Consider the following 21,973-nt stretch of genomic DNA (forward strand, 5'->3'; position numbering starts at 1 on the left):
TGCTAGCATAGGTTCATGTATTTGTTATGCATGATTCGTAGGTAATTTTAACCATCTTACTTGCCCTATGTAATCATGATAGATAACTTGCGCATTAAACCGTTATGTTTTTAATTCTTATAGACATATAAGGACTAATCATAATTGGTGTCTATTCAACTTCTATCTCTTTTGTGGATGCTTGGTAGTAGGGTATTCGTACAACGAAAGTTGGCGTTTACTAGTTTCGTGTTATCTGATTAGTATCATCACCATTACATGCTAAGGTTAAGAACAAAAAGGCTATTGAATAAAGTATTTAATGAAGTTAGGATCCCATGTTTGTCATATATAGTAATTCAACCTCAATTCTCTTAGTTAATATTATTTAGTATAATCTCTTAGTTTAATCAAAACCCAATTTGTTATTTATTAGCATTGAGCGATAACCATACATTGTTGCATAGGTGCATAAATTGAACTAAACCTAAACCAGTCTCTGTGTGAACGAATCTGATTTATATCTTATACTACTTGTGAACGCGTATACTTGCGTGAATTTTAGCACGTGTTTTCCCCTAACAAGTTTTTGGCGCCGCTGCCGGGGACTCGGTGTTGTTAATTGTTTAGTTTATATGCTTGTCATCAGTGGTCGTTAAAGTTTACTGACTCGGACTCTTTTACTTTCACGGTTTACTTTTTGTGTTTCAGGTACTCGTTACAATGGGAGATCCAGCAACACGAATGAAAGCCTTGATGGATTTTTCTCAACCCAAGATCAATGACATTCAATCTAGCATTGTCAGGCCAGCTATCATAGCTAATACCTTTGAGATCAAGCCTGTCATAATTCAATGAGTGCAGAATTTAATCCAGTTTGGGGGTTCTCCAACGGAAGATCCCAATATGCACATTAAGGATTTTATTGAGATCAGCGACACCTTTAAGTTCAAAGGTGTTTCTAAAGATGTTGTGAAGCTGAGACTGTTCCCATTCTCCCTGAGGGACAAGGCTAAGAGCTGGTTACACTCTCTACCAGCTGGTTCGATTACTACTTGGGAAGATCTTTCTCAAAAGTTTCTCACTAAATTCTTCCTTATGGCAAAGACAGCTGCAATGAGAAACGCTATTACTCAATTTATGCAGCAATCGAAAGAATCTTTATATGAAGTTTGGGAGCGCTACAAGGAGATGCTTAGGAAGTGTCCTCATCATGGAATTCCTAATTGGATGATTATCAATTGTTTTATAACGGGTTGGGAGAACAGTCAAGACCCATGCTCGACGCAGCATCAGGTGGAGCCTTATGGGCTAAGAGCTACGATGAAGCTTATGATCTAATTGAACTGATGGATGCTAATGAATATCAGTATCCAACCCAGAGATTGCCACAGGGCAAGGTAGCAGGAGTTCTTTAAGTGGATACAGCTACGGCTATCACTGCTCAACTAAAGGAGTTGTTTATGAATATCGATTCTCTGGCTAACTATGGTGTTAATCAGATGAACAGTGTTTGTGAGCTATGTGCATGTTCACATGTAACGGAGCAATACGCTATATCTAGTGAATCAGTCAGTTTGTGAGCAACTTTCAGAGATCGCAGCTACCAGTTCCAGACACTTATCATCCTGAAAACTGGAATCGTCCTAACTTCAGATGGAGCAACAATCAGAATGCGATGTAACGGCCGTTCCAGCAGTTTGGAAATAGGCAATTCAATCTTCCTGGTTTTCAGCAACAATTTGCACCAAGACAATAACTCCAACTTTAACAACAAACTCATGGAGGTGCAGGTCTATCTTCGACTGAAAAATCTGAATTGGAGGAGTTACGGCTTATGTGCAAAAACCAGGCTCTTATATGCCAAAGCCAGGCTGTTTCTATCCAGAATCTGGAGAACCAAATAGGGAAAATTGCTAACGCCTTATTGAATCGACCACCAGGAACGCTTCCTAGTGATATAGAAGCCAATCCAGGTGAGAGGGAAGTTGAAGAACAGGTGAACGCCATCACCTTGAGGTCTGGAAGGGTCGCAAGTCCCCAAATTCAGCAAGATGAAGAGTCTGAAAATTCTGTCCAGAATGTAGGTGTGTCTGCACCCTTTCCAATTCTGGAAAATGAGATTGTGGCTAAAGAAGAAGTGCAGAAGCAAGATGAAGAGTGTAGAATGTAGATTGCTTGTAAAAGATTTTATTGCAGTTTTAATTCGATAAATATTTGGATTATTTTTAAAATTGGTTTTATAATTTTATAATTTCAATAATTATTTTTAGGACTTTATAAAATTGAGAAATCAATATTTCATAAATTATTTATTTTTAAATAATTTTCTGATTGGGTTTATGTGTAAAAACCATATTTAATTCAGGAAATCTTCAAAAATCATGAAATTCATATTTCATCAAGTTCGTATTATTTTGAGAATTTTAAAATTATTTTAGCAATTTTCGGGATTAATCTCACCTACACGTTGCTTCGTTTATTTCGTTAAATGCGGGTACAGTTGTATTTCAAATATTGCTTAAAAATTTTAAATATTTTTTTTAGCACCTTCAAATTATTTTTAATATTTTAAAACTAGTTAGGGGTTTTTCTGATTAATTTTGTTCGCGGGAATAATCGGTAATACCGCGTATTGGAATCGAGCAGAGGGCTACAAGGAATAAATAAACATCACGTGTCCTTTAATTGGACACGCGGCTGTGCTGTAGAGAAGTGGGGGGGGGGGTGACTCATTTCTTTTTCTTCCCTGTGTTTACTCGGCTACACATCAATCTCTCTTCCCAGCCTCTCTACTCTTCATCAATTCTTTCTCCATAAGAACAGATATATACACTTATATTTATATATATCATCCTATTTCTTCCTCTTGGTGTTTCCGGTCACCGTTGTTCCTGTTTTCCGGCTTGTTTCCGGTGAGCCGCCACTGTTCTTCGGTTTGGCTTGGTTCTATCATTATTCCGTTGATATGCATATTTATATACTTGGGTATATGTGTGTGCTTTATGCTCGATTGTGTGTGTGTTGTGTGTGTCTCTGTGCGTACAGGTGTGTGTTGGTTGTGTCCATGTGTGTGCGGCGCATCCGCGTGTGTTGTGGCTGTGTGACCTTCATTTCAATCCTGTCCAGTTTTTACAGATTATAAATTGAAGTATTGAAATAATAATTTTAATGATTTCTGCAGGATTTTATTCGAGTGATTTCGTGAGATAAATATTAATTACGTGCGGGAAATTGTTAATAATTAATCTGCGAAATTTTTGGTTGGAATCCGAGTTACCGGGTACCCCGAGAATTTTGCCGCCGTACCGCGATGACTCGTTACGAGCAGACGGTGGACGGTGATGACGATATTCTGAGTCCTAATATTTATAAATAAATAAAATGGTTTGTATAAAATGTTTTTGAAAATAAATCGTATATTGGAATTGTACGTAAATAAATACGCGAATGTGGAATTGGTATTGGAATGAAAATTGGGGATTGTTGTGATTGATGACGTTGATTGTAATCGACGGGTAGTCATATAAACAAAGGAGTTGCTGCCAAAATTTTCTAAAAATGTATTTGTAAACGTACGTATTTATATTATACGTGTTACCCCTATTTGTGTTCGGATTACGTGATTACGTGACAATGTGTATAATAACTATATGAGTCGGGTTATTGGATTTGGGTTATTAGGAATTAAGGATATCAAGCATGTCGGTATAACTGATTAGGGTACTCTGTATTTGTAGATCTCAGTCGAGTTTCCCTAGGACCGAAGTAAGCGTGAAAGCTACTTAGGGTTTTTTAAAGCGTTGCAAGGCAAGTACCCCTAAATGTTTTATTCTCGTAGTGGAACAGAAATGTTTCAAGTTACGTATCCCCTGTAGTTATAAATCACTGTTTTCAAATTGTTTTGGGGAAAAGTAAATTCAAAAGGTACCTATCTCGAATGAAATGTTTTGCGAACTGGATTTTATATGTGTGCTGGTAAAATAAATGATTTTGAAAATGGGATAGGTATAAGTGTTTTGAAAACTGGATAAAACGATCAGATATGGGATACATAGGGGCCAGAGTAGGCCTATAAGGTGGCGTAAGAGGCTAATTCAGTTACGCGCAATATATAACCGATTAGTCCAGCAGGTCAGAGACCTAGCTAGTCTCTGAGTTCCGGAACAGGTAAATGGGATGGCAGTTAGAGCCGTCTGGTGTTGATAGCCTGATCACCTGTCTTCACATATTCGTTACGTATCTGATTTGGATTTGTGATTCCCGTAAGGGTATAAGTAGTTGATACAGCGGTTTTATAAATGTGAATAGCATGCTAAAATTGGACTCTGGTACTTACACTACACACTATTATGTTGTTTTGATAAAGCATGCTAGTCAGTGATATCCAGTTATCTCCGATTTTCATTATTTAATGTTGATGACATGATTACAGCTCTGTTCCTATTATTGTTACATTATTGTTTTATTCCTTTATTCATATGTTGGTACTGCTGAGCGATTATGCTCACCCTTGCAAACTGTTATGTATATCTCGCAGATGCCTAGAAGACCAGTCAGACATACCCGTGTTCCCGTCCCTTCAGGACCCGGCTCTTCTGAGGTAGTTTGTATCAGACCATGAGGTCTGACGAGTTGCTGAACAAAGTTAAAGTGTGTTAGATGTTGAATAAATGGTTTGTAATAATGTGAACATGAATCACACTTGAACCTGGATCGGATCTTGGTTTGGGGTCTAGTTAGTATATTTTAATAATAATCTTGTTGTTTATATTTTGGTAATTGTGTTTGGTGACGTCAACTCCTGACCCTAGAGTTGAGGCCGTCACAGTTGGTATCAGAGCTACAGGTTCAAGTCCCTGATCCAGGTTAGGGATTGTGTCGAGTAGGTGATAACGTGAGTCTTTAGGTGTGAGTCAGCAACTCATATAGAGGAGCAAACCTTTAGAGTCAGTCGAGGGTTCCGACGGCGTTACCCTGGCCTCTATTAAATGTTTTGATAGAATTTCCTTGACCTGGTTGTGTCTTCCCTGTATATTTATTATGTTGGCAGTGGCCTATTGTGATTTCGAGTTCTCCATCTCGGGAGAATCCCTCTGACTCGGATAGCTCAGATTCTGAGAGGACCCTAGATGTTGTTGCCGAGGAGACCCCTATGCCTCGTCCACCAGTTCCTTCCTTTATGCCGAGAGACATCCCTGGACCTGGTACTCATCCCCATTGGGTACGTAGGTCTGTGTCTGCAGTTAGGGATTTTCCTCCCGGCTGTGGTCCCAGTTCTTCTTTGATGAGACCTCCAGTACCTCCTGTGGCCCCTAGTGGTACTTCTGCACCGATCCCTTACAATGTTCACCGAGTAGTGAATACTTCCTTTATCAGAGATCAAAGTCCGGGATTGGCTGCTCAGTTTGATCAGATACCTATTACACCTTTCCAGGGCATTTCCGCCACTTCCCCTGAGGTGCGGGCCCGTGTGCGAGTATTGAATGAGATGGCTGTTGAGAGGGCTAGATCCGTTGACCGTTTCATTAGCTCAGAGTTCAGAGCTGTGCAGTATCAGGACCTAGTGAACTGGCTAGTGTTTGAGCTAGCTTCCATCGATGGCAGTGGTAGTAGTTAGACTAGGTTTGCAGCAGAGAGATACAGAGCTCAGAGTTGACTTCCAGGATTTCTGTAGTTGTTTACTTTGTATATGTATATTATGTTGTGATAGGTTGTAGTAGGCGGGGCTGCTATGACAGCAGATTTTGGTGTGTATTCAGATGGTTTCTTTTCAGTTGGATTTTCAGTTGTACTAGTTAGATCCTGTTGGTTATTGTATTGTAGCTGCTTTATTCCATTGTTCAGTTTTTATATATATTGTGCGTCGCTATTATTGTTGTTACTATTATTGTTACTTCTGTTGCTGGCATTTTTAGATTATAATCATTCACTCAGGATGGATCCAATTAAACTGGGGATGAGGATATTGTCTTAGTGGCAACGCTCTCCTGACGCATGAATATAAACTGCCTGGAGCAATCTATTTTCTTATATATGACTGTTATGTTTCAGGAGATGCCACTAAAGAGAAACTCTCAACCCAATAACGGATCTGCTGGGGATCCTTCCATGAGTAAATTGATGAACTTGTTGTGCCAGCAGTCTACATAGCTGGCCCAACAGCAAAACAATTCCAGCAGTAGCAACAATAATTGCAGTAACAACAACAACAGCAACAGCAGCTCATACAACAACAACATCAGCAAATCCAACAGCAGCAACTACAAATCCAGCAGCAGCATGAGATGAGGGGGACCAATCAGGGTGTTAGTTTTATGTCTTTTCAGGCAGTAAAGCCCCCAGAGTTTAAAGGAGAAGTAGATCCTGTTGCTGCCAGGATATGGTTAAAGGAGATGGAAAAGGCGTTTGCGCTCACCAAGGTGAGTGAGGATTTAAAGATGAATTATGCTAGTTATTTTCTGAGGAATGATTCGAATTATTGGTGGGAATCTACGCGAGCCCTAGAAGGAGAAGGTCCTGTTCCATGGGCCAGATTCACATAGTTGTTTTTGGAGAAATACTTTCCGGACTGTCTCCAGAGTCAAATGGAGATGGAATTTTCGGAATTGAAACAAGGAGATAGGAGTGTTACGAAGTATGAAGCAAAGTTTACGGAGTTAGCCCGTATAGCACCCGAGTATGTGAGCTCGGAAACTCAGAAAGCGAAGCGGTTTCAACAAGGGTTGAAGCCAGAAATAAGGAGTGGAGTTGTAGCTTTACAACTCAAGACATATACTTCGGTAGTTCAGGCTTCCCTAGTGATGGAAAGTGATCAGAGGTTAGCTGTAAAGGAGCAGGATGAGGAGAAGAGGAAATTTGAAGGTGGACCTGCTAGGTCAGAATCAGGAATAGCAAGTCGGAAGTTCCAGCATTGGTATGGGAATGATAAGAATAAGAGGTTCAAGAGGCAGAATTTTCCCCAGGTTAGACCCAGTACTACTTCAGTTAACTCTGCCCCGACGAGGGTTAGTAAGCCAGTAGTTGATTATAAGACATGTGGGAAGAAGCAAAGTGGACAGTGCTGAGAAAATATCAACTGTTTTAAGTGTGGACAGAAAGGTCATTATTCCACGGAATGTAAGTCTGAGATTCAAGGAGTAACTTATTTTAGTTGCGGCAAAGTGGGACACATAGCTAGGAATTGCAAGTCGGTGACCCAAGGTAATGTTGGAAGGAGCGTGTCCCAAGGACCAGCAACCAGTACTCCTAGAGCTAGGACTTTTAAGATGACCAGGAAATCTCCAGTTCATGATTCCGATGTGGTTGTAGGTACGCTTTCCCTTAATTCCGTACCTGTTAATGTTTTGTTTGATTCGGGAGTGTCCAAATCTTTTATATCTGTGAATTATGTGAATAAAATGCAATTGATGTTGGAAGATTTAGATGAACCTTTAACCATAGAAGTGGCTAAAAAAGATAAAGTGCCCGTAAGTCAATTTTGTCCTAGATATTCCCTAGAGATTTCAGGATATATGTTCCCTGTTGACTTAATACCCTTCGAGTTGGGAGACTTTGATGTTATTTTAGGTATGGATTGGTTGTCTCTATATAAGGCAAATATTGACTGTAAGAAAAAGAGAGTTGTGATGTATACCCCAGATAATAAAAGGATCAGCTACCAAGGGCAGAGGCAGGATAAAAAGTTCCTTTCAGTTTTGCAAGCAAAGAGATTGTTGCGGCAAGGATGTGAGGCGTATTTGGCTCATGTGGTGGATACGAAGAAAGAGACCCGTACTTTGGATGAGATTCCCATAGTGAGAGAATTCCCTGATGTTTTCCCAGAAGAGTTACCAGGATTGCCACCTGATCGAGAGATAGAGTTCTCCATTGATTTGATACCTAGAGCTCAACCAGTTTCTAAGGCTCCATATAGGATGGCCCCAATGGAAATGAAAGAATTGGCTAAGCAACTTTAGGAACTATTAGATAAGGAAGTAATTCGACCCAGTATTTCCCCGTGGGGTGTTCCGGTGCTATTTGTGAAGAAAAGGGATGGAAGTATGAGATTGTGCATTGACTACAGAGAGTTGAACAAGTTGACGATAAAGAATAAGTATCATTTTCCACGCATCAACGATTTGTTTGATCAGCTTAAGGGAGCATGTTACTTCTCAAAGATTGATTTAAGATCTGGCTACCACCAGTTGAAGATAAAGCCTGAAGATATCCCCAAGAATGCATTCAGAACAAGGTATGCATTCTAGTGAAGTTGTTTGGATTGACGAATGCGCCAGTGGCTTTTATGGATTTAATAAATAGGGTGTATAAGGAGTATCTGGATAAGTTTATTATTGTATTTATTGATGACATCCTCAAATATTCAAGGAATCCAGAAGATCACGCAACGCATCTACGGATTGCTCTTCAGAAGTTAAGAGAAAATCAACTATATGCAAAGTTATCCAAGTGTGAAGTTTGGTTGACAGAAGTGCAATTTCTTGGACATGTGGTGAGTAAGGAAGGTATCAAAGTAGACCCAGTAAAGATTGAAGCCGTATCAAAGTGGGAGCAACCGAAGACACCGACAGAAATAAAAAAATTTCTCGGATTAGCAGGATATTATCCAAGGTTTGTGAAAGATTTCTCGAAGATTGCATCCCATTGACCAAGTTGACCAGGAAGAATGAGAAGTTCATATGGACGGAAAAGTGTGAAGAAAGTTTCCAGGAATTGAAACAGAGATTAGTGACGGCTCCAGTATTAGCATTGCTAGATGAGACGGGAAACTTTGTGATCTATAACGATGTTTCTTTGAAAGGATTGGGTTGTGTGCTAATGCAGCATGACAAAGTTATTGCTTATGCTTCCAGACAACTAAAACCTCACGAGCAGAAATATCCAGTTCATGACCTTGAGTTGGCGGCTATAGTGTTTGCTCTAAAGTTATGGCATCACTACTTGTATGGAGAGAAATGCGATATTTATACAAATCATAAGAGCCTGAAGTACATATTCACGCAGAAGGATTTAAACATGAGACAGAGAAGGTGGTTGGAACTGATCAAGGACTACGATTGTTCGATTAATCATCACCCAGGTAAAGCCAACGTGGTGGCTGATGCCTTGAGTAGAAAAGAAAGGTTGAATATGATTAAGATTGCGGAAGAACTAGCCCAAGACTTGGTAAGAATGGAGATTGAGGTTCGAATACCTAGTGAAAGTCAAGAGCAATTATATGAAGTTACTTTCCAGCCAGCATTAATAGAAAAGATCAAAAGGTGTCAAGAAGGAGTTATGGAACAAGATTCAGATACTTTGATGGGAGAAGGGTTGTGTACTCAAAAAGATAACCAAGGTTTGTATAGATTTTTATCCAGAGTTTGGATTCCTAATGTAACGGAATTGAAGAATGAAGTATTACATGAAGCACATAACTCTAGGTTTTCTATCCACCCTGGTAGGAATAAGATGTGCCAAGACTTGAAGAGAAACATTTGGTGGCCGGGAATGAAGAAGGAAATTGCCAATTGGGTAAGTAAGTGTCATGTGCGTCAAACGGTGAAAGCGGAACATCAACGACCGAGTGGATTGTTACAACCTTTGGAGATTCCCCAATGGAAGTGGGAAGAAATTGCTATAGATTTTGTAGTAGGATTGCCAAGGAAAAGAGCAAATCATGACGCTATTTGGGTATTCGTTGGAAAAGCTAGTTAAGTTATATTTGGATGAGATAGTTACCAAACATGGAGTGCCTGTGTCTATAGTATCAGATCGAGACTCGAGATTTAATTCCAGGTTCTGGACTAAATTCTAAGAGTGCTTAGGAATAAAGTTGAATATGAGCACCGCTTATCATCCTCGGACGGACGGCCAAAGTGAAAGAACGATTCAGACCATAGAGGATATGTTGAGGGTTTGTGTTTTAAATTTTAAGGGTAATTGGGATGAACACCTACCTTTGATTGAGTTCTCGTATAATAACAGTTACCATGCCGGTATCGGGATGCCGCCTTACGAAGCTTTGTATGGACATAAGTGTAGATCACCGTTATATTGGGATGAAGTAGGAGAGAAGAAAGTGGTAGGTCCTGAGTTGGTTCAGCAAACCAAAGATGCAATAGTGTTAATTCGGAATAGGTTAAAAGCAGCCCAAGATAGATAGAGAAAGTATGCAGATTTGCATAGGAAGGAAATGGACTTCGAGATAGGAGCTCTGGTGTTACTAAAGGTATCACCTTGGAAAGGGTTAGTGCGTTTTGGTCAGAAAGGAAAACTTAGCCCCAGATTTATAGGACCCTTTGAGGTTTTGAAGAAAGTGGGAAAGGTTGCTTACGAGATAGCATTACCACCGCAGTGGCATCACATTCATAATGTGTTCCACGTATCTATGTTGAAGCCCTATATCCCTAGTTCGAATCAAACCATAAAATATGAATCGATTGAACTGCAGCCAGATTTGTCCTATATGGAACAACCGATCCAAATCCTAGACCGTAAAGAGAGAGTCCTTAGGAATAAGTCGATCCCCATAGTGAAAGTCTTGTGGAGAAATTCTCGAGTAGAAGAGTCTACTTGGGAATTAGAGTCGGACATGCTTGATAAATATCCTCATTTATTTAGCTAAGTCAGATTCTAGGGACATAATCTTTTTAAGGGTGAAAGGATTTAACGACTCGTGTATTTTTCTTTTTATTCCAATATTTAAAAGTGTAATAAAGGTTTAAATAATTAAAAAATGTGCGTATTGATTTTGGCAGCAGTTATTGATTGTTATTTATTTATTTGTGATCTGTTGATATGTGAGATTGGATTGTGTGATTATTTATTGAGTTATACCATTTTATTTTACTTGTAAAAGTGATTTTATTGCAGTTTTAATTCCATAAATATTTGGATTGTTTTTAAAATTGATTTTATAATTTTACAATTTTAATAATTATTTTTAGGACTTTATAAAATTGAGAAATCAATATTTCATTAATTATTTATTTTTAAATTATTTTCTGATTGTGTTTATGTGTAAAACCCATATTTAATTCAGGAAATCTTCAAAAATCATGAAATTCATATTTCATCAAGTTCGTATTACTCTGAGAATTTTAAAATTATTTTAGCAATTTTCAGGATTAATCTCACCTGCACGTTACTTCGTTTATTTCGTTAAATGCGGGTGCAGTTGTATTTCAAATACAGCTTAAAATTTTTAAATATTTTATTTTAGCACCTTCAAATTATTTTTAATATTTTAAAACTATTTAGGGGTTTTTATGATTAATTTTGTTCGCGGGAATAATCGGTAATACCGCGTATTGGAATCGAGCAGAGGGCTACCGAGAATAAATAAACACCACGTGTCCCTTAATTGGACACGCGGTTGTGCTGTAGGGAAGTGGGGGGGGGGGGTGACTCATTTCTTTTTCTTCCCTGTGTTTACTCAGCTGCACATCAATCTCTCTTCTCAGCCTCTCTACTCTTCATCAATTCTTTCTCCATAAGAACAGATATATACACTTATATTTATATATATCCTCCTGTTTCTTCCTCTTGGTGCTTCCGGTCACCGTTTCCTGTTTTCCGTCTTGTTTCCGGTGAGCCGCCACTGTTCTTCGGTTTGGCTTGGTTCTATCATTATTCTGTTGATATGCATATGTATATACTTGGGTATATGTGTGTGCTTTGTGCTCGATTGTGTGTGTATTGTGTGTGTCTCTGTGTGTGCAGGTGTGTGTTTGTTGTGTCCGTGTGTGTGTGCGGCGCGTCCACGTGTGTTGTGGCTGTGTGACCTTCATTTCAATCCTGTTCAGTTTTTGCAGATTATAAATTGAAGTATTGAAATAATAATTTTAATGATTACTGCAGGATTTTATCCGAGTGACTTCGTGAGATGAATATTAATTACATGCGGGAAATTGTTAATAATTAATCCGTGAAATTTTTGGTTGGAATCCAAGTTACCGGGTACCCCAAGAATTTTTCTGCCGTACCGCGATGACTCGTTATGAGCGGGCGGTGGACGGTGATGGCGATGTTCTGAGTCCTAAATTTTATAAATAAATAAAATTATTTGTATAAAATGTTTACGAAAATAAATCCTATATTGGAATTGTTCGTAAATAAATACGCGAATGTGGAATTGGTATTGGAATAAAAATTGGGGATTGTTGTGATTGATGACATCGATTGTAATTGACGGTAGTCTTATAAACAAAGGAGTTGCTGCCAAAATTTTCTAAAAAAGTATTTGTAAACGTACGTATTTATATTATACCTGTTACCCCTATTTGTGTTCGGATTACGTGATTACGTGACTATGTGTATAATAACTATATGAGTCGGGTTATCGGATTTGGGTTATTAGGAAGTGAGGATATCAAGCATGTCGGTATAACTGATTAGGGTACTCTGTATTTGTAGATCCCAGTTGAGTTTCCCCGGGACCGAAGTCAGCGTGAAAGCTACTTAGGGTTTTGTAAAGCGTTGCAAGGCAAGTACCCCTGACCATTCTTTTATGGTTCAGTACGTATGAATAACTAAATGTTTTATTCTCGTAGTGGAACCGAAATGTTTCAAGTTACGTATTCCCTGTAGTTATAAATCACTGTTTTCAAATTATTTTGGGGAAAAGTAACTTTGAAAGGTACCTATCTTGAATGAAATGATTTGCGAACTGGATTTTATATGTGTGCTGGTAGAATAAATGATTTTGAAAATGGGATAGGTACAAGTGTTTTGAAAACTGGATTAAACGATCAGATATGGGATACATAGAGGCCAGAGTAGGCCTATGAGGTGGCATAAGAGGCTAGTTCGGTTGCGTGCAATATATAACCGATTAGTCTAGCAGGTCAGAGACCTAGCTAGTCTCTGAGTTCCGGAACAGGTAAATGGGATGGCAATTAGAGCTGTCTGGTGTTGATAGCCTGATCAGTTGTCTTCACATATCCGTTACGTATCTGATTTGGATTTGTGATTCCCGTAAGGGTATAAGTAGTTGATACAACAGTTTTATAAATGTGCATAGCATGCTAAAATTGGACTCTGGTACTTACACATCACACTATTATGTTGTTTTGATAAAGCATGCTAGTTAGTGATATCTAGTAATCTCCGATTTTCATTATTTAATGTTGATGACATGATTAGAGCTTTGTTCATATTATTGTTACATTACTGTTTTATTCAGTTATTCATATATTAGTACTGCTGAGCGATTATGCTCACCCTTGTAAACTGTTATGTATATCTCACAGATGCCTAGAAGACCAGTTAGACATATCCGTGTTCCCGTCCCTTCAGGACCCAGCTCCTCTGAGGTAGTTTGTATCAGACCATGAGGTCTGATGAGTTGCTGAATAAAGTTAGAGTGTGTTAGATGTTGAATAAATGGTTTGTAATAATGTGAACTTGAATCACACTTGAACCTGGATCGGATCTTGGTTTGGGGTCAAATTAGTACATTTTAATAATAATCTTGCTGTTTATATTTTGGTAATTGTGTTTGGTGACGTCAACTCCTGACCCAGGGTTGAGACCGTCACAGTTGCTCTTACGGAGGAATACAGTGCTGTGCTGCAACAGAAGTTGCCTCCGAAGCTTAAAGATCCTGGAAGCTTCACTATTCCTGAAAGCTTAAAGATCCTGGAGCTAGCATCAATCTGATGCCCTTATTTATCTTCAAGAAGCTTGGTCTACCTGATCCGAAACCGACATACATGTCATTGCAACTAGCTGATCGTTCCATCGCTTATCCACAAGGTATAAAGGAGGATGTCTTGGTCAAGGTGGATAAACTTATTTTCCCTGTTGACTTTGTAATTCTTGACTTTGAGGAGGATAAGAAGATTCCCATAATCTTGGGAAGACCATTCTTGGCTACAGGCCGAACTATGATCGATGTGCAAAAAGGAGAGCTTACGATGAAGGTTCACGATCAAAAGGTCACTTTTAATGTGTTCAAGGAAATAAAGTTACCCACAGCTAAAGAGGAGTGCTTTAAAGTAGGGTGGGTCGACTCTGTCATGAATTCGGAGCTTGAGCAATTTCCATAGTCAAATACCTTAGAGAGATCCTATATAGGGGAATTAGTTATTGAAAAGGAAGATGGAACAGAGCAGCTGCAGGTTTTGAATGTAGCTCCGTGGAAGAGGAAGTTGGATATGCCATTCGATTCTCTTGGGTTAGAAGAGTTAAAAATTTCTCAAGAACGTCTCGAGCCGTCTATTGAAGATGTTTCCACAGTTGAGCTTCACCCACTACCAGATCACTTGAGTTATGCATTCTTAAGTGCACCCCATGATAAGGGATTGGGATATATTTTTGATGATGTAGAGAGTAGCCGAACGGATCCTCCAGTGCCTACATGGGGTTCTTCTCATGCGTAGCAGGCAGTTGATAGGACCGGTGTTGGTGATGAGCAGTACAGGCGAGTAACTAGGCGTATGGAGGTCATGCACGACATTCACCATCATTTTGCTACAGATTTGACACAGGCTTTGGGTACTATTTTTTGAGCCACTGGTGTCGAGGTTGATTGGCCACCTGATCCTCCACCCGAGGAGGGTAATCTTTCCGACGACTAGGTATGCCTGAAATCCTTATTATTAACTTGAATGAGGACATTGAAAATTTTAAGTTTAGGGGTGACAATGTAAGAATTAGTGTGTGTGTGTGTGTGTGTGCGTGTCCATATAGATTCATATTGCATGTTTAATTGTAGTTCATTCATATTTTTGCATGATTGTTCATTTAGGACATATTTGTTTACATTTTTGTTCGTGTTATTATGTGAGTCCATGTAGTTGCATTTGCATGCATATAACATGATCCCTTAGGTTGAGCTATTTCTGATTGATTAGTTAATGTTGATGTGAGTGTAGTGATGACGAGTAGAGGGATGTTTAAGTCCTAATAAATTGATTTGCATGCCAGAAACAAATATTTTCACAAAGTCTTATTGGGTTGCTTTTGATCTAGATCATGATTGTACTTGTCTGTTGTTGAGATTTAATCACTTGGTTATATTTAGAATTTTTTGGTATTCTCGTAATTACAAAAAGAACACTGAATTTTTAAACTGGAGAAAAACTTGGATTTCATTGCTAGTTGTTGTAAGGCTAGGCATCAAATGGCTATTAGGCGACTCATAATTTATGAGTAGTCTAGGGTTAAATGAGATGGAGCGAAACACACTCATTCAGAAATTGTTGAAAAAAAAGAAAAAATAAGAAAAAAAAGAAAAAAAAAATGTGTTATGCATAATTGATCAAGAATGAGCTCTTTAATACTCGAGTTATTAAGTTCTAGGGGACTTTGTGCCTAGTGACCTAAAGCTTTGATAGTCTGGGATCCGCTAACCTAACGCTCGCTACATGGGTATTATTGTATAAGTCTTTTGGGACCTCTTTCATTGCACGGTCAAATAAGCATGTTGTTATGTGTTCAATAATAGCGTGAATCCTTGTATAACTCTAGTAGAAATAAGGTGTTGAGAGTCATTATGCATTTAACGTCTATTCTGTTTATAAACTTGTGATTGTTTTGATGAGAGATAAGTTATGGTTATTGATCTAGTTTCGAGAGTATATATGTTAAGCATCCACACACGCACGTTTTGGTTTGTGAGTTGATTTATGAGATTTATTCAAACTCTATTTTGAGTTATTGCATTCTTAGAGGCGTGGCTTATTCATTTGGTTATGGTTATTCCGAGGGGATCGATTGCATTATCATTTAGTTGCATTCACGTAGTTGCATTCATGCATTAGGTTTGTTTTGTAATTTTGAGTTTGTTTATGCTTGAGGACAAACATCGATTCAAGTTTGGGGGTGAGATAAGTGGATTTTATATCTACTTGTAACGCTTCAATACAGGCTGAAATTGGTGTTTTGGACTCAAGTTGTTGGTATTTTTGATGTATTTTTGTGTTATTGCATTTCAGGCATCAGTTAAAGGAAGAAAGAAGCTTTTCAAAAATTATCCTGAAAAAAAGACCATAATTGGAATCCTAGGATATTCTCAAGTTGTAGATAATCTCGTTAGCTTCGCGTGGGTAGTTGAATCGCCTAATTCTGACGAGTAGAACTCAAGATATGGCCAAAACAAGATTTATCAGAAAAATTCCAGAATGTCAGCGCGGCCGCGCCTGGTTTCTGCCCCAGAATCCTGATTTTAGTCGAAATTGAAGATTTTGAGAGTCCTGGTCATCCTGGAGCCTATATATACCCATAAAAAGATGTTTTTAACGAGAAGAGGGCCTGGGAGAGCAATAAAAAGACCTAGAGAGCACGAGAAGGCTACAGAGATGAAAACTTTTATTTTCTTCAATATAGTTGATACTTGGATGCTTGTTTTCGATTTGTCTTTGAACCCTAGCACTCTTATATTGTTTATTATCATGTTTTCATTGGAACCCATGGTGATGATGAGTTCGATTATGAACTAATCGTTATCGTTGGGTTCTAACGGATTTACTTATAGATTTTAATAGTTAATTTGTTTCAATATCTTGGTGTGTGGTGATTGATTGATATCCTAGTATTGGTTATGCTTATTCGTCTTATGTGCGTAGCTAACATATAAGATAGCGCGTTAATCTCTATTGAAGCGAAAGTGAATATAGAGATTTAGAACTTTCCATGCTAGCATAGGTTTATGTATTTGTTATGCATGATTCGTAGGTAATTTTAACCATCTTACTTGCCCTATGTAATCACGATAGATAACTTGCGCATTAAACTATTATGTTTTCAATTCTTATAGACATATAAGGACTAAGCATAATTGGTGTCTATTCAACTTCTATCTCTTTTGTGGATGCTTGGTAGTAGGGTATTCGTACAACGAAAGTTGGCGTTTACTAGTTTCGTATTATTTGATTAGTATCTTCACCATTACATGCTAATGTTAAGAACAAAAAGGCTATTGAATGAAGTATTTAATGAAGTTAGGATCCCATGTTTGTCATATATAGTAATTCAACCTCAATTCTCTTAGTTAATGTTATTTAGTATAATCTCTTAGTTTAATCAAAACCCAATTTGTTATTTGTCTTAGCATTGAGCGATAACCATACATTGTTGCATATGTGCATAAATTGAACTTAATCTAAACCAGTCTCTGTGGGAACGAATCAGATTTATATCTTATACTACTTGCGAACGCGTATACTTGCGTGAATTTTAGCGCGTGTTTTCGCCCTAACAAATAGCCATCCAGAAGATAGTAATATTCATGCCCAGCCAATCTGTCAAGCATCTGATCAATAAAAGGAAGAGGGAAGTGATCCTTCCTCGTGGCCTTGTTCAGCTTCCTATAGTCCATGCAAACTCTCCATCCCGTACTGTTCGAGTAGGAATGAGCTCATTCTTCTCATTAGCAACCACTGTAATGCCTCATTTCTTCGACACACACTAGACTGGGCTCACCCAAGAACTGTGAAAAATAGGATAGATGATCCCTGCATCTAGACATTTGAGAATTTCCTTCTTTAAAACATCTTTCATGATCGGATTCAGCCTTCTTTATTGCTCAACAGTAGGCTTGCTACCTTCCTCTAGCAGAATTTTATGCATACAATAAGAAGGATTGATTCCCTTGATATCTGTTATAGTCCAACCAATTGCCGATTTGAACTCTTTCAGAATTCTTAAGAGCTCTTCCTCATCACTACCTAAAAGGTCAGATACAATAATAACAGGAAAAATAGACGCATCACCTAATACCTTAAGTGTTCAGGCAATGGTTTAAGCTCAAGTGTAGGAGCTTCCTTAATAGATGGCTTGAGGAGCTTTGGAGACTTGCTCAGCTTCTCCAATCCAAGGGATTCAAAAGGCATATCCAGCCTTTGCTTCCAAGGAGAAGCATTCAAATACTTCAACTGTTCAACACCTTCATCATCTTCGCTATCTGAATTTCCCAACAAGGCCTTCTCTAAGGCATCAGACCTTAGCATTTGATCAAGTTCTGAAGTAACCATAGAATCGACCAATTCCACTTTTAAGTACTCCTTATCATCAGTAGGGAATTTCATGGCATTGAAAATATTGAATGTCACATCCTGATCCAGTACTCGCATAGTGAGCTCACCCTTCTGCACATCAATCAAAGTTCGGCCCATAGCCAAGAATGGTCTTCCCAAGGTTATGGGAATCTTCTTATCCTTCTCAAAATCAAGTATTACAAAATCAGCAGGAAAGATGAGTTTGTCCATATTGACCAAAACATCCTCCACAATGCCTCGTGGATATGTAATAGAACGATCGGCCAACTGCAAGGACATATAAGTAGGCTTTGGATCAGGTAAATCCGACTTCTTGAAGACAAACAAAGGTATTGGATTGATGCTAGCTCCCAAATCACATAAATATTTGTCGAATGACAAGTTTCCAATAGTGCAAGGAATAGTGAAGCTTCCAGGATCTTTAAGATTCGGAGGCAACTTCTGTTGCAGCATAACACTGCATTTCTCCGTAAGAGCAACGGTCTCTAAGTCATCAAGCTACACTTTTCGAGAGAGAATACCTTTCATAAACTTCGCATAGCTAGGTATTTGTTCAAGAGCTTCAGCGAAAGTTATGTGCATATGAAGTTTCTTAAAAACTTCCAAGAACTTAGCAAATTTCTTATCCAGCTTTTGCTTGTCCAGCCTCTTAGGAAAAGGAGGTGGAGGATAGACCTGTTTTTCCCCTGTATTACCCTCAGGAGGAGTGTTGACAACAGCCGTCTTCCTTGGTTCCACCTCTACTTCCTTCTTCTCTTCTTCTTCAGCCACAACTTCAACTTCTGGAACTGGAGATTTTTCAGGATTTGCAACTTTCCCAGACCTCAATATGATTGCCTTAACCTGATCCTTAGCTTCCCTCTTGCCTGGCACTTTAGTGTCACTAGGGAGTGTACCAGGTTGTCGATTCAGCAAGGCATTGGAAATTTGCCCAATTTGATTCTCCAAGATCTTAATAGAAACTACTTGGCTCTTGCACATGACCCTTAACTCCTCCAATTCAGATTTTTCATTAGATTGTGGTAGCTGCAGAAGTTGGAGTTGTTGTCTTGGTGCATATTGCGGCTGTTGAAAACTAGGAGGGTTGTATTGCTTTGCTGCATACTGTAATAAGCCTGTTGCACCGAATTTTGAGTGTTGCTCCAACTGAAGTTAGGATGATTGCGGTTGTTGGGATGATAGGTGGCTGGAGCTGGTTGCTGCGACCTATGAAAGTTACTCAGGAACTGAGCTGATTCACTAGAAATAGCACACTGCTCCGTGTCATGCACACCAGCACAAAGTTCACAGACACTAGTGATCTGATTAACCCAAAAAATAGCCAATGAATCCACCTTCATCGTCAAAGGCTGAAGCTGAGTAGCTATAACAGTAGCTGTATCCACTTCCAGAATTCCTGCTACCTTGCCTTGAGGCATTCTCTGAGTAGGGTTCTGGTATTCATTAGCAGCCATCAATTCAATCAATTCATAAGCTTCATTGTAGCTTTTAGCCCATAAGGCTCCTCTTGATGCTATATCAAGCATGGGCCTAAAAGTTGCACCCAACCTATTGTAAAAGCATTTAATGATCATCCAATCAAGTATCCCATGATGAGGACACTTCCTAAGCATCTCTTTGTAGCGATCCCAAGCTTCACAAAAAGATTCTCCAGATTGTTGCGCAAATTGAGTAAGAGCATTCCTGATTGCAGCTGTCTTTGCCATAGGGAAGAATATAGTGAGGAACTTCTGAGCAAGATCTTCCCAAGTAGTAATAGAGCCTGGTGGTAGAGAATGAAACCAACACTTAGCCTTATCCCTCAGACGAATAGACGTGAAAATGCTTTTCCGGGGAGGAATGGGAAAAGCCTCATCTTTATAGCATCTTCAGTAACTCTATTGAACTTGAAAGTATCGCAGATCTCAACAAAATCTCTGATGTGCATGTTGGGATAATCTATAGGAGAACCCCCAAACTAAACTGAATTCTGTATCATCTGAATCATGCTCGACTTGATTTCAAAGTTGTTAGCCGTGATGGCTGGCCTGATAATGCTAGACTGAATATCATTGATCTTCAGCTTAGAATAGTCCATCAAAGCCTTAGGATTCGCTTCGCTGCTTGATCTCCAATTATGACTAGAGCTTCTTTTTTAACCTTCTCCTCAACAAGAACTTCTTCAACTACTTCCTCCGCTTTATCCAGTGTTCTCTTGTAAGATCGAAAACGTGTTAGCATACACGCTCTCTAGAGTACCTGAAATACAACAAGTACCCAAGTAAGTGACAATATCCGAGTCAGTGAACTTTACGACCACTGATGACAAGCACATAAACTAAAAATTAACACCGAGTCCCCGGCAACGGCGCCAAAAACTTGTTAGGACGAAACAACGCGCTAATATTAATGCAAGTATACGCGTTCGCAAGTAATATAGAATTCTTTCTAGTTCGTTCCCACATAGACTGGTTTAGGTTAATTTAAGAATGTGTACTTATGCAACGATGGTATGGTTATTATTCAATGCTAAGAGGAATAACAAGTAAAGATTGTTTATAACTAAGATATTAACTAACAAAAAATTAACTAAGAGATTAAAAGGTTTGATTTACTATATATGAGACAAGCAATTCTAACTTTATTACTACTTCATTCAAAGTCATTGTTTTTAACCTTAGCATGCAATGGTGATGACAACTAATCAGACAACACGAAACTATTAAACACAAACTTTCATTGTACGAATACTCTAATACCAGACATCCACTAAAGAGCTAGAAGCTGAATAGACACCAATTATATTGAGACCCTATATGTCTATAGAATTTGACAACATAACGGTTTAATACGGAAGTTACCTATCTTGATTACATAGGGCAAGTAAGATGGTTAAAATTACCTACGAATCATGCATAACAAATACATGAACCTATGCTAGCATGGCAAGTTATAAACCTCTAAATCACTGTCGCTTCATTAGAGATTAACACGCTATCTTATAAGTTCGCGACGCTCATAAGACGAATAAGCACAATCAATACTAGGATATCATACAATCACCACACACCAAGATATCAAAACATGTTAACTATTAAAATCCATAAGTAAATCCGCTAGAACCCCACGATAACGATTAACCCATAACCGAACTCATCATCACCGTGGGTTCCGATGAAAGCATGGTATAATAAACTAAGTCTTTATAAAACCGAATAAATAATTATAGTACGTTAAACAAGAGTATAAGTTCAACAAAAAAGAAAACTAGCATCCAAGATTACAACTTAAAATAAAGAATCACAAGAATAAACTAGATCCTCTTCGCCTTGGTTGTATTTGTGCTCCTAGGTCTTCTCGCTGTCTTCTCCTTAAGCTCTGTTATGAAAAACATCTTTAAGTTATCTTTATATAGTAGCCCAATCAGAAGAGAAGTCCAGAAAATCACTCTTGTACTTGAAACAGGATTCTCAGCTTTCGACCCGGCGCGGACGCGCGCTTCATCAGCGCGGGCGCGCGCTATCACAGTGCGGGTGCGCTGACCTTCTAAATAAAATTCTTCCTTCTTGTTTTCTTGGCTGGTTTTTTATGGCGATTCATGAGCAAACATCCAGGACACCTTCCTAAAATAAATTTAGCACAAAAGCAATGCTAAATTTCCTTAATTCCTTATTTATGTCTGAAATGCAAAACACTACGAAAACGAATCAAATACACAAAATACTTGAGTACAAAATACCAATCCAAGCCTTTATAAAGCATTCTAAGTGGACATAAATGCCACTCAACACACATATATTCATCATATGAGCATATATATGTAAAGTGCAATAAAGTAAATGTGGTTGGTGATAAGTGGCATTTTATACCACTTAGAACGTCTTATAATGGCTTGAAATAATATCTTGAAATCAGGTATTTTGTGTATTTGATGCATTTTTCTAGTATTTTTGCATTTCAGGGTATAACTTGCGTATGTAGGAAGAATTCATCAGAAATAAGCCTAGGGAAGTGTGTGGCATTGGTTGTAGAAA

General features: G+C 38.5%; 2 non-coding genes across 2 annotated transcripts; one reads left to right on the forward strand and one right to left on the reverse strand.

Annotated features, from left to right (window-relative positions):
• Positions 1-1,092: 1,092 nt before the first annotated feature.
• Positions 1,093-1,199, reverse strand: LOC141669078 (small nucleolar RNA R71). Its single transcript, XR_012553376.1, has one exon. It is a non-coding gene; the product is annotated as a small nucleolar RNA R71 (small nucleolar RNA).
• An 18,345-nt stretch (positions 1,200-19,544) lies between these two features.
• Positions 19,545-19,651, forward strand: LOC141669046 (small nucleolar RNA R71). The gene has a single exon (XR_012553345.1). It is a non-coding gene; the product is annotated as a small nucleolar RNA R71 (small nucleolar RNA).
• Positions 19,652-21,973: the final 2,322 nt, after the last annotated feature.

This window comes from Apium graveolens, chromosome 6 (assembly GCF_009905375.1).
Source record: "Apium graveolens cultivar Ventura chromosome 6, ASM990537v1, whole genome shotgun sequence".
NCBI classification, from domain to species: Eukaryota; Viridiplantae; Streptophyta; class Magnoliopsida; order Apiales; family Apiaceae; genus Apium; species Apium graveolens.